Below are 11,380 nucleotides of genomic sequence, written 5' to 3'. Positions count from 1 at the left end.
AGAGACTGCACATAATATTGACAGCTACTGAAAAAGTGCTGCCCCACAAATTCCTATAAACACTAGTGGTGTCATTCATTGGACAGGAGAAAGAAGTTAATTATAAAATAAATGTTATACATTGTGTGTACTATACTTGCATTTATAATACATTCATTTATGTGTGTTACACAGCCTCCTGAGAAAAATAGTTGACAAAGAACCATGGAAAGTTCAGGAGTATCTGTGCATGTGTGTACGCACACACTTCTTTTATTCATGCTGCTACAACAGGATTCATGAAACTGGGTGATTTATAAAAACATAAACTTATTTCTCACAGTTCTGGGATGTAGGAAATCCAAGATCAAGACACTTACCAGTAAGTGTCTTGATCTTTTAGTTTTTAGTTGTCTGATGAGGGTGGAGTCTCTTCTTCCAAAATGGGTCCTCCAAAGCTGTGTCCTCCAGAGTCGGATTTCTCTGTTCTTACATGGAAAAAGGGAGAAAAGGAGGAAAACTCCCTCTGCAAAGCCTTATTAAGGGCACCAAATGCCACCCCTGAGCACAGTGCCCTTGTGACTCTCACTTTGCAAAGACTTCTTTCCTCCCAAAAATTTTTATTGGAATTTAAGCTCCATTATGAATTTTTGAGGAGAGAAAAATATTCAAACCATAGGAATATTCTCTCTATCTTTTAAGATAAGACATATTAATCAGTGTTCTTTATATGCACCCCCCCCACACACACACACACATACACACACACATACACACAGCCTATTTATTAGGTTTCTTTGGCCAAACTCAGCTAACACTTTGGTCACAGAGAAACTCATGATGACAAATTTAAATCAGTGCAGTCTTAAAAAAAAGTTGATCCTATAGTAGTTGAGAGCAGAATGGTGATTACCAGAGGCTGGGCTTGTGGACAGGTGCTAGGAGTGAATCATCAATAGGTGCTACCCTAGAATTAAACAAGAGTCAGAAGCTCTGGGCACCATTACACAAGAGGGCAACTATAGATAAGTTATGTGTTGTGCATTTCAAATTGTTAGAAGAAATTATGTTGAAAGCTTTCACCACAAAGAAATGACAAATGCTTGAGGAGGTAAGCATGTTGAACGTGGTTTAAACATTAAATAATGTATATATGTATCAAACATTACAAGGTAACCCAATAGTATGCATAATTTCTGTTTTTGTTTATCTGTTAAAAGTAAACATATACATTAAAAAAATGAAATCAAAGATGTTATAATTGGGCTGGGATGTAGCTTAGTGGCAAAGCGTCTGCCTTGCATTTGCAAAGCCCTGGGTTCGACCCCCAGTTCCAAAAAAAGACAAACAAAGATGTTATAATCCAGATCTCTAACTTTTTAATGAAATAAGAAAAGGTAGCCAAAAAAATCTTAATAGCTTGGAAATTTAGAAACAATAAGGATCAAAAATAAATAAGAACTAGCAAATGATACAAGGCAATAGAATTCAGCATTTCATACAAAATGCTAACTAAGCAAATCTCCACCAACAGATAAATGCAGGAAGATAGTGCAAAAGGGAGAGAGGGACAAGCAAATTTAAAAGATGGAATTATGAGATCTTATTAGTTTATTGGATCATATTGGTTATTTTAATTCACTTCTAAAAAATTAAAATCAATCTCTTTTTAGTGACCGATAGGACATGGTTTAAAATCACATCTCCAACCGATTTTCTATATGCTGGGTCCATAATTAAGGACTCAGGAGTACATAAACAATGAGAGGACTGTCTACAACTTCAGTAAATATGTGAAGGGCATGAGTGGAGCATTGAAACGAGAACCAAAAATATAACGCAGGCTATAACAGACATATTTGGGAAAATTAAGGAGAAGGATCTATTTCAGTTAAAAGGATTACAAAAGACTCCTGAGCTGAGAAGGCACTTGGGCGGCCTGTTGGAATATAAGGTGGTATTTAACCAAGTGCAAAATGTGGGAGAAAGTCACGCCAGACAGCAAAACCTGAAAAAAAGCCCAGAGGAGCAAAAGAGAAGGTCATTTTCAAGCATCTATAAATAATCAAAAGTGTAGAGAGAAGAGGGAGGCATAATGGAAAAAGGAATATAAATAAGACAGGCAACAAATTATACTCAACCTTTCCTGAGTGTGATGAGAAGTCACAGAAAGATTTAAAGCTGGGTGTTATGATAAATTTTAAATTTTAGAAGAACACTCTGGAAGCACTTTGGAGGCTATGGAGTGGGTGAGGAACTAGTGGAGAGATATGTGGAAGCAATTTCAAAATTATTTTTGAAGTAGGATAAATAGGTGCACAAAGCAGGGGAAACATGACAGGAAGGAGACGTGGACTCAAGAGACCTCCAGGAGGGTACTCTGTAGACGTGGTGGCAGACACTCACAAGGATGCTGTTTACACATGTCACACAGGTAGAAATGTGAAACTCACTCAAAATTCTGTATGAGGATGAATTAGATGTGTTGAAACAACTTGCAAAATTAAAAACCATCAACATCTCTGGTGTTATTCTTATTAGGGTTTAACTGATCCCATTAAAATGAATTATTCCATTGGACTTAGAAGGTGCAGATGGTCTCTATCCTTTTGTTATCACAGATAGAGTATATTTATTTCATGAAATTTTACAAGACACAGTTGCCTGGATATTGGGAACTGAATGTTCCTTTCAATCAGTCCAGCATGACCCACTTCTTTTTGCTGGGAATGGGCCACTGAGTGTTCATTTTAACTCTCCCTTAACATGTCTCATATCTACTGCCCCCAGTTGTTCTGACATCTCTGCTCTTTTTTCACTTTTGCTTTACATTTCCCTTCTTTCCCATAGAATGTTCTCACAGCATTGACACAGGCTAAGATTAGTTCAAAATTCAAAATGTATTCATTCGTGATTTACAGAACATTTATGATTTGTAAGATCCTGTCGCTCAAATAGTGCTGAGGCTAAGTTGGCCTCTTCTTCATGAAGTTCCTCTACCATGTAAAACAGTCAATTAAAGAAGTGATAACCTCGGTGTGTGTGTGTGTGTGTGTGTGTGTGTGTGTGTGTGTGTTATTGTGGGTGTCTTTGAATTTCCATGGAATCATAGAATGCGAACCAGTGAGGGATGTCTTCCTTTACAGAAGACATGATGTTTAGAGCAATCTAGAATATGAGGGGCAAGCATTCAGGTACCACCACTGGGATTGGGGGGTATTAATGATGTTTGGCATGAAGGAAGAACTTCCTTGAATGTTCTCATGCAGAAGAGAATGTGGTGACTTCTAAGAGTAAAGTTAGCGTGGCTGGAAAACAACTGGTGAAAAGAGAACTAGTATGAGTCACGCTGTCAGGAGTGTCCAAATGAGCACTGTGATACCCTGGGAAGAATCTGCCGTGAGAATCACAGGGTGGTGCAGAGATCCAGAAGCAAAGACCCACCCACTGAGCAAAGTGTTAGCAATTACTACCCATCTCTCAATGCAGGAAATGTGAAACTTATGTGAAAAGGAAGAAGAAAAATGTAGTATTGTAAAGAATTAAGTAAATATTATTTCTATGAAAGAAGAATATTCTCTGATTGGCTTATGAACAGACAATGTACTAACTAAAAACACATTAACTGGCTTGAAGATACTTTCATAGGAAGGGAATATACTTGGAAAATGAATGTATAATGGTAGCGTCAGTGGATTATCTGCTCCTGCACAGAGGGTCAGACACTCAGGAATAAAGGCAGAAAGAAGAATGGACAGGCAGAATCCATTGCGGACTGGGAAGCAGGAGCACATCATCTTCACCTGGCGTGACCTCCATTATCTGCAGACCTGTCGGTCAGACTCACTGCAGAAGCTCTTGGTAGCATTCAAAGAACTTCACAATTACAGGGACAAGTATAAGAGTCACATCACATATAAGTAAATTGCCCATCAGCCTACAATAGTAGAAGCTCTTCAAGAGATGATGCAAAGGTCAAAAGAAAAATGATAAAAAGCCCATTGACCAACAATGCTATCAGACATATTATATGTTTTAAGTTAAAACATTTTGAAAAGCACTCAAAAAGTATTAGAAAACCCACAAACTACTTTGGAAGCAAAGCTAACTGGAATCACTAAAATCCTGTCTAGTTTCAAGGTGGGGGGGAAGCTTAATCTCTGAACCAACTAAAATTGAAGATTGTGTCACCCTTTATTCTTTTACCATTTATTTATGTGCTTATGGTGAAACAGCTATTTTGTTGTATTTGAAGTGTTTTTGGTGTCATTCAATGTTAAGTAAAAATGAAATAATGCTACACTGAAAAACAATGGAGATAAACATGACAATATTAAGATGTACAGATATAACTTATAACTAAGACATCTGTATCTTATTTTATGTTTAAGTCATACAACGATTACAATCAGGTTTAGATATTTTACTGAAATATTCATTATTTCATTTGATGTAAACTCATTTGGCAATTGTAATATCAATATAAGAATGAAAAATTAAATGTATGTGCTTATGCTATCTGTCTACTTTACAGTTTATTAACTCTATTTCTATTTTATGTTGTTACTGTCCTCCTTCTTTCCTTCATCGATTTACTGCTTTTCATTCTATCTTACATTCCTTCATCAATAATGTGTAAAACAATTTCTAGCTTCAAAAAATAACTTATTCCAAATGCTGTCCTTAAAATGTAATCTTTACCTCCCTGCCATGATGTCCTGTGTCCTCCTGTCTGAGCAGGGGGCTCAATGGGAAGTGGTATCTAAAGCAAAGTAAGAGAGAAAAAGGATTTCTCTGCCTCCACTTCAGGGGCACTCACCTTTGAAGTCCTGAGTCTAAACTTCCGAAGACAAGCAAAACCACAAGCTTGTCCATGGGGAGCGACTACGTGGAAAAGCCCTGATACAATGTGGAACAAAAGAAAATACCATAAATCCCCATCTTCTCCAAGCTCCCAGTCACACCAGGAGACTACAACCATGTGAGAGGTCCTGAGCCAGAACTTCTCTGAGAAGCTATTTTTGATTTCTTGACCATAGAATCTACAAGAGTTAATCAATTACTGTTGTTTTCATCTACTACATTTGACATTTCTGGCTGATTCATTATGCAGTGATGGCGAAGCAGAGAAAGAAGTAAGTTGATTTCCTGTTCATAGCTTCTAAGGGCACAGGTGTGAGTGGTTTCTCTCCGTATATTATCACAGTCTATATATATTTTAAATATATATAAATATATATTTCATATATTGTTATATATAAATATATATATTTATATATTTAAAATATATATGTATATATATTTAAAAGTGACAATGCACTGCAAACAGTACACAGCAGAGAAAAGAACATCATACTTTGGAAGCATAGAGGATTGCTGGGAGTATTGCTATCCTGAGCATTCTGCTAATTCTTGCTGCATGTGCCAGAAAAAACAATTTTAGGATTGTGGTTGTGGTGAATGAAGTAAAGACTTGCCTCAAATTAAAACACATTTGCTTTTGCTTGCCAGTAGTTTGTGGAAGTTCAGTATCCCCCTTTCCTATCGCAACCCATGATATGCACAGGCATTCACCCAGGCCAACCCATGCTGCCCCAGTGGGACCCAGAGGGCTTGAGGGAAATGGTGCCACCAGCACATGGTCATGATGTTTACTTCGCCATTAGTAATATAGTCCTTTGTCTCTGATCCCAAAGTGTCCTGCCTTCTGCTAACACCTGTTGAACAGCGTTGCACATTAAGTTCGTAAGTGGGTTAAAATTTCAGACCTTGTGCCATTTCTGTCAAGGCTGGTGACTTAACTTTCCTATAAAAGACAAAGAACAACTCCTTGAAGAACAATTCAGCAGCAAAGACAGGAAGCATACAAGGAACAGCAGCAAGAGCCATTTGGCCAGAGTTGAACTTTGAACTCAGGTCAAGTGGGCAGGCACATCCCTTTCCATGCTTGTGTAGCTGCCTGTCTGATTAATCAGAAACTAAAACTAAATGATTTAAAATGTAATTTTCCAAATGACATGTTTATGATAGTGTAAAGTCATCATTGAAGTTCTGGAAAGTCTAGGACAATATTCAGATTGCTATTTTTTTTTTTTTTGGTGTTTTTTAAACTGATTTTCATCTTGTTTGATCAAGAGTTCCAAAGAAATGGGCAAAAAATCAATTTCCCCTTATTGCTGATATTTTCAAATCTGGTTTATCTGCACCTGGATTCCATCTGTTGAAGTCGAATCCACTAAAGGCCTTTTCTTTGTTCTTTATCTCCTTAACTTCCACCTGCCGTTTAAAAACTGTAGTCCCTCCTTTGCTCCAGTGGACTGGCAACTTCTCAATTAGGAATCAACAGTTACCATCTGCTTTTAAAAGAATGTGGTTGTCTCTTGTGTGTCATAATATGATTCATCAAGTTAAATGCAGACTGGGGCAAAATGGATAAAGACAATTTTATCAAGTAAATTACTTGTGTCCCCACACAATACATTGATGTTACCTTGCTGTATGGCATTTTTCCCCCAAAACTGGTCATAATCAAGACACTATATAAATGCAATCATTGCTATCAGTAGTGAGACTTGATGTTATTAATCACTAGTCAGTAACACTATTTTTTTCTTGTAGAAATATATGCTCAAGCTGGGCTGGGTGGCACACTCCTATAATCCCAGTGGCTTGGGAGCCAGAGGCAGGAACATAGCAAGTTCAAAGCCGACCTTATAAATTTGGTGAGACCCTATGCAAAACTTAGGGAGATCCTGTCTCAAAATTTTAAAAAAAGTGAAAAGGGCTGAGGATGTGACCCAGTGGTTAAGCTCCCCTGGGCTCACTCCCTGGTATTTAAAAAAAAGAAAAGAAAAAGAAAGAAAGGAAGAAAAGAAACATGCTTGAATCCTCAAATATCTGTTTATGAAGTTTGGCATATCATGTTTCTGAAGCAAGTAGCATCACACCAACATCTGCAAGACATTAAAATGTGTTAAAGTTGGAGAGGAACTGAGTGATTTTTATAGTACATTTTTCATTTTGCAAATTGAAAACAAGTGACAATGATTGTTTCCAGTATCAAAAAGCAAATAAAAGGAAGAGCCATCTTTAAAAGATGTTTCCTGAATACAAATTAATATGCTTTTAGGTAATTTTTAAATAAAAATGTTGTTCTTTCTCTTGCACCTTTTTTTTTTTTACATTGACCTCATATATTCATTTTTATTGTTTCATTCTCTGCTAAGGACAGTACCCTCATTGAGAAGGGGTATTACAAGAAGAAAAATAAAAAAATAGTTTGGTAGTTTGCTTTTTATAGAAGATTTACCTGATACATATGGGAAAAGTGATTTACTCAAAATATTATACCAGCTTATTTTTATGAAACAATTTATATAAAATATAAAGAGTGAACAAAACACATATATACAAATCAATGCATTTTAATTATATATATATACAAACCAAACAAGCATCAGCTAAATTAATACATAAAATGTGTCCAAGTACTCAGAAGTTAACCCTGTGTTCTCTTTCTCTCATTATTCTATCTACATAAAATATATTCACTATTCTGACTTCTGTTTCCAGAGATTAGTTTTGCTTTCTATAATTAAAAAAAGATTATTTAAATGATGATGTCACATGGAGAATACTCTTTTATGTTTCATTTCTTTCTCTTAATATCATTGTGTTCATAGATATATCCATCAATTGCTTGTGGCAGTATTTTATAAATTTTCATTGCTGCATTCTGAGTGAATAGAAGACATTTTCTATCTCTTTTCATCTTGATGGACATTTAAATATTCTAACATTGATAGTAATCATTTGAATTTGGGATGTTTTTAAATAGTTCTCCAAATGTTCTTTGATATGCACCTTGTTGGTATTGTGTCTTGTAATGAAATTTCTAGATCACAGAGTATACATAAGCTCACTGACTCATCAGTACTAACATTAGCTTTAATATAGTTATATAATAATACAAAAATTAATACTTCAGCTTATAGAAAAATTCACTAAATCCTTGACAATTCTTGCTACTTTTTTCTCTTCTTTCTCTCTCTACTTTCTTCCTTTCTTTCCTTCCTTCCTTCCTTCCTTCCTGTCTCTCTTTATTTCCATTTTTATCTTATTATTATATAATCATTACTATATATTGCTCTTTTTATTTTCTAGAGAACTACTTTCCACTGATTAACTCTTTTTCACTAAATATGCTATTAAGCTGATATATGAAGTACTTAATTTTTACTTTTATTAACCTAATTTTAGAATTACTAATTCTATAGTAATCCTTTGGAAACCTCAGTTTTCTCATACAATTCTCAATTTATCATAACTTTTTAAATACATTAAATTCAATTATTTTATATGTTTGATGACTAATACCTATATTATCTGTGGATATGTTTCTTTTGTCCTTTTTTTTTGTTGTTGTTTAACACCCGGGATTGAACACAGGGATACTTAACTGGCTAAGCCACATCCCCAGCTCTTTTTATTTTATTTTTTTTAATTTTTGAGACAGGGTATCTCCAATTTGCCTAGAGCTTCCATACATTACTAAAGCTGGCTTTGAATTTATAATCCTCCTGTCTCAGCATCCCAAACCACTGGAATTACAGGCATGGTTCTTTTACCCATTTTATCTAATTTGATTGTTTACTTATTTTTTTAGTTCATGTTTTCTCTCATGTTTTGTAATTTTTATTGAATGCTGGACATTTTTATGATAAATTGTGGAAAAAATGAGTGATGTTTCCTTTCTCCAGAGGACAAATTTAATTCTTTATAGAAATTGTGTCTAATGTTTGAGTAGGGGCCAAACATAATTGATCCAAACAAGAACTGAGATGATTCAAAACCACATTTAAAGTTTATACTGGTATCTTTGCTGTCATGAATTTTTGTAGGACCAGGATTTTAACTATTCAGTTAAACACATGGGGCATTTCCAGGATCCATGCTCCATGGTAGGATGCTACCCTCCTGTTTGTTTGCTTCCAGTAGTTCTTAAATATTTGCTTAACCTCTTAAACTCTTAGCAACCACCTTTCCCCATGCTTCTTCAACCTCTAGCTTTTGCACAAGGTAAACTGTAATACTTTCCTTGAGGAGAAAAGCCATGCCAAATACAGGCATCACTTCTTTGCATTTCTATTTTCTCCAATATTGTGAGCATTATGTTCATAGTATCTCTGACCTCCCATGTTTGTTTCCAAAACACAGTGTTAGTCTCAAAGCACAGTGCAGCAAACCAACAAGTATCTTACAGGGGAAAAATGAGTAGAAAGACATACCTTTGGGTATTTTCGTAATTGTTGATTCTTGGCTTCTGTATATTATCTTCCTATTTTTCACCTTTTGGTAACTTCAAACTTGTCCATTTTTCATAAATTTTTAAAGTTCTTCAGCAGAAGGTTTGACTTGCCCTAACTATTATGCTATTTTCAGAAGTGAAAATCATGTTCCCTCGATTTTTATCACCAAGGTCAAATGTGATTCTCCTTACATATAGGGTCAGTTAAGGTCCAGGTTTGAAATAAGAGTTGAACAAAAGAAAATGTAACTAGACTGTGGAATCAAATTTCAATTAAAATTTTCTAATTCTGCTATACAAGAATAATATTTTTTGTTGCTTATATTAATTTAGTTCATAATATGTTGTCATCATGTACTGTTATTTTATCACTTAACGTTTTCTTGTAAACATTTTCATACTTTAAGTAATCTGAAAAAATAAAGTAGAAACTTAAACATAGTCCAATATCCTTATTCATCACCATTGTGTGTGTGTGTGTGTGGGGGGGGTGTGTATGTGTATGTGTTGCTGAGGTTCCAACCCAGGCCATTGCCCCACTAAGCAGACATGCTACCTCTGAGAGGTGTTACTAGACACCACCATGATTTCTAGAGTAATTTATTAATATTAAATCATCTACTACATTTGCTGAAAGCCCAGATAACAATGAACCTCTGATATTTAAGATATATAAAATATATATATAAAATTATATTTTCATACACTATGTACGCTCAATTGTTAGAAATCAGGGAGCTGAATAAAAAGAAGTAAGCACACTTTTATTTTTTATGTAATACCAAATGCTCTAAAAATTTTTGCAAAAGGAAATCTGTTTGTATCACCAGCAAGTATTTTACATATTGAAAAAAAAAAACTTAATAGTGCCAGCTGTTATTATTAAAAGGAAACAATGTAAAATTTTCCCCAAATCTCTAATTTTCTTCTCTTTGATTTCTAATAATGATTAAAATCTTTGTGTTTGTTTTTAATTTATACTTCCCTCTTTTGACTTGTTTATATATGTTTTCCACTTACATATTGATCTTTACTATAAAGTGTTAGGTCAATGTTTGAATGCACGTATTTTAACTGTTATAATTTTTTAATATGTACTCAGATTGTTCTAAGTGTTTCTCACTTTTACATTTCTAAATACATCCACTTCTTATTATTTGCAATAGTTATGCTCTACAATGCTACCAAGAGTATCAAATGAGACTATATAAATCATTGTTACAAGAAACGCAAGGTTAGGTACCTGTGAGCCTCTGGGTCACAGCATTTCCATTAATATAAACTTGTTTTATGTGTGCTTCTTTTTAAAGACACCTTATTTAATATATGTTGTTGATTTAGTACACAGCCCACCACACTGTAACTCATTCCTGAACAAAGCCTGTCTGCCACACATTCTCTCCATTGGACACATCCTAGACTTCTACATGTAGGACCACTAACACAGCACCTGGAGCTATGCCTGGAAACCACTCTGAACAGCAAAATCACCAACAAAAAGCAACCAAAGGAGAAAACTATAGATTATCCAAACGAGCAAAAGGACATTTATTTACAGCAGGAGAACTGAAGCAGTGGGGCTGGACATGTCCTTGTTGGACCTCAGTCAGGTCAAAGGCATTTGAATGCCTTTCGGGATTCAAAGTTTTTGCTCTTCTACGTCACTAAATGACTATGAAAGTTCCACTGCATTGATTTGGCAATTTTTATAAATAAATTTTAGTTAGTAGGCACATTCACAAATATGATACCCGTGAATAATGTGGATCAGCTGTAGAGGGGACAGAAATTCCTTTTATATATTCATTTATTTATTTACTCTTTAGCCATGCTAATCTTCTCTGTATCATTCGAATTTTAGGGTAGGTGCTTCCTAGGGGAGCACTCCTTTTATATATTTAAATAACAAAATTCACAATGGACAAATAAGAGGAGAAAGAGAAAGCAGAGGGGAAAATCTCTGTTAATATATCTTAATACCTTGAGTCTTCTGGAGAAAGCCTGACCAATGTTATATTACATCTTAAAAAATAGTTTTAATTTTATTAAATGCCTGGGAAGAGAAAGACATGAAAGATGTCTTAGATGTGAACT

General features: G+C 34.9%; 1 pseudogene; it reads right to left on the bottom strand.

Moving 5' to 3' along the window:
- Positions 1 to 11,070: 11,070 nt before the first annotated feature.
- Positions 11,071 to 11,171, bottom strand: LOC114085624 (U6 spliceosomal RNA; annotated as a pseudogene).
- Between the last annotated feature and the right edge of the window lie 209 nt (positions 11,172 to 11,380).

The sequence above is a fragment of the Marmota flaviventris genome, chromosome 7, assembly GCF_047511675.1.
Source record: "Marmota flaviventris isolate mMarFla1 chromosome 7, mMarFla1.hap1, whole genome shotgun sequence".
In the NCBI taxonomy this organism is placed as follows: Eukaryota; Metazoa; Chordata; class Mammalia; order Rodentia; family Sciuridae; genus Marmota; species Marmota flaviventris.
The sequence above is the reverse complement of the archived record's forward strand: the minus strand, read 5'-3'. Positions and strand labels throughout refer to the sequence as shown.